Raw genomic sequence first — 2620 nt, forward strand, 5'->3', positions numbered from 1 at the left:
GATTAGTGTCTAAGTCCATAACTATGATTGGTATGTACTTGACCCGATTTGGCATGGTCCATTTGGGTTGCACTTCACCGGAACAATTTATATGGATAGTCTTTTGAGAATACTACGTTTATGATTTATATTAATATATTATAAGTTCGAATATATTAATATGAAATCATATTATTTAATTAGTATTGATCAAGAATTAATTTAGTGATCAAAAGGAACTAATTAAATATGGACTCTTATATATAGTGTGGGACAAGTTCATTTAGGTTGGGCTAAGCTTGCATGGATAGTCCATGGAGTTTTTAACCCATGGATCCTATGGAAATGAAATGTCATCGGTATTAGGGTTTACATGGATAAAACCCTAATCCTCTATACTATATAAAGAGGTCCTTGGCACATGAAATGACACTAGTGTGTGTGTGTGTGTAAACAAGAGTGGGCCAATTTCTAGTGTGCTTACTATCTCTCAAGTTTTCCAAGGTGTTTTTGGTGATTTATGATTCCACTTGAGGCTTCCACACTATTGGGGCTTAGCTCTTAAAGTTTAAGACTTCAAGCTTCATCAAAAGGTATGTTATCTAACTAGACTTTTGTAGTATAGTTGCTTCATATTATGCTAGTTAGGATGAAACCTTGGAATATTGAATATTTGCATGTATAATAGAGAAAACATAGATCCAAGGTTTATAGGGTTGCATGTACACCATAAGAATGTTAGAATGCTCAAAACCCATCAAAAGCTTCATAAAGCTTGAGGCTTTATGTCCATAAGGGCCTAGAGGAGTCCAGATCTGAAACTATGCCCTTGTGACAAGCTCAAATCCGAAAGTGACTCCATTTTTGAATCAAAATGCCCATATTCTCATTTAAGAAGAGATCTAAAAAATGGAAGGCCACGGTAAAGGCTTTTTGTTGGGTTTTTGAGCATTCTAACACTCCTATGGTGTACATGAAATCCTATAAACCTTGGATCTATGTTTTCTCTATCATACATGCAAATAAGAACTTTCCAAGGCTTTAATCCTAACTAGCATATTATGAAGTACCTATACTACAAAGTTATAGATAGATGACATACCTTTTGATGTAGCTTGATGTCTTCAAACTTTAAGAGCTTAGACCCAATAATGTGGAAGCCTCAAGTGGAATCACATATCACCAAAACACCTTGGAAGACTTTAGAGAATATGGATACTTGGCTCACACTTATGAAATCGGTTATTGCCTTCTTTAGTGTATCCACACTAGCCACTAGCCTAATTTCATGAACCATAAGACCCTTTATATAGTGTGGAGGATTAGGGTTAAACCCTAATACCCATGACCTTTCATTTCCTAGGACCCATGGGTTAAAGCTCCATGGACTATCCATGAAGACTTAGCCCAACATAAATGAACTTGGCCCACTACACACATATATCTAAGAGTCCATATTTAATTAGTTCCTTTTGATCACTTAATTAATTATAAATTAATTCTTGATCAATACTAATTAAATAATATGATTATATATTAATATATTAGAACTTATAATATATTAATATAAATCATAAATATACTATTCTCAAAAGACTATCCATATAAATTGTGTCGGTGAAGTGCAACCCAAATGGACCATGCCGGGTCGGGTCAAGTACATACAAAATATAGTTATGGACTTAGACATCAATCCAACACTTTTTACCTTCAAATTCAAGCCAAGAAAATGTAGATACTGGATCTACCGTCTTCTTCTTGTTCCAAGCTTCTAAAACTCCAAGCTTCTTCAACAAATGCATCAAAACACACTTTAGCCTCTCACACACTCAAGAATAGGGTTTAGACTGATTAGGGTTTCTTCTGGTCGTCAAAAGGTGGTAAGGGGCTGGAGGAAAGGACTTAAGATCCTTTAAATAGATGGTTTGAATAACTTAGTCATTCCGGAAGAATAACGTAGTTATTATGGAAGTCAAAACATGCAAAGTGAAACACAAGAATAAATGAATCAAATATGGTATCAAACCCTATGAATATAAATAGACCACTTTTATTTATCACCATACTGATTACTCATTATTCATTGTTTCAGTTTTATCAACTTTATACCTAAATTAAAAACACTAGTTGTCCCATGCTCCAGGCATGTACACTATGTTTTTCTAAACAATAGCTTTGTCGTACACCAAGTATGCACTCTATGTTTGTCTATGATCCTTTTCTTTGTGAACTAGATCAATTGAACATAATTTCAATGATTCTCTTTTCACACTCCCAAATCCTTGTCTTAAATGTAAGAATTCCGAATTCCTATCATTTATCGAAATTTGTTTAGATTTTAAACTTATATGCACTATTCCTCTTGTAATGATTATGCACAAAGCCACAAAGACTTGGAAACAATCATTACAGAGTATTCCAATAGAGAGTAATTCCATGGAAACGATGTCTCAAATTCAAAGCGCATTGCTTTGAACATGCTTCTTGCGTTAAGTTTCTTTAACGTTACACAGATTGCTTCCACCTATGAAGACAACTCTATATTCCCATTTTGACTACCACTTCTGAACAAGAGTTGCCTCTTTTCAGACTATGTCAATATGGTCCTTCCAATATTAACAATATACTTCCAACTGTCCTT

Source organism: Lactuca sativa, chromosome 8 (assembly GCF_002870075.4).
Source record: "Lactuca sativa cultivar Salinas chromosome 8, Lsat_Salinas_v11, whole genome shotgun sequence".
Classification (NCBI taxonomy): domain Eukaryota; kingdom Viridiplantae; phylum Streptophyta; class Magnoliopsida; order Asterales; family Asteraceae; genus Lactuca; species Lactuca sativa.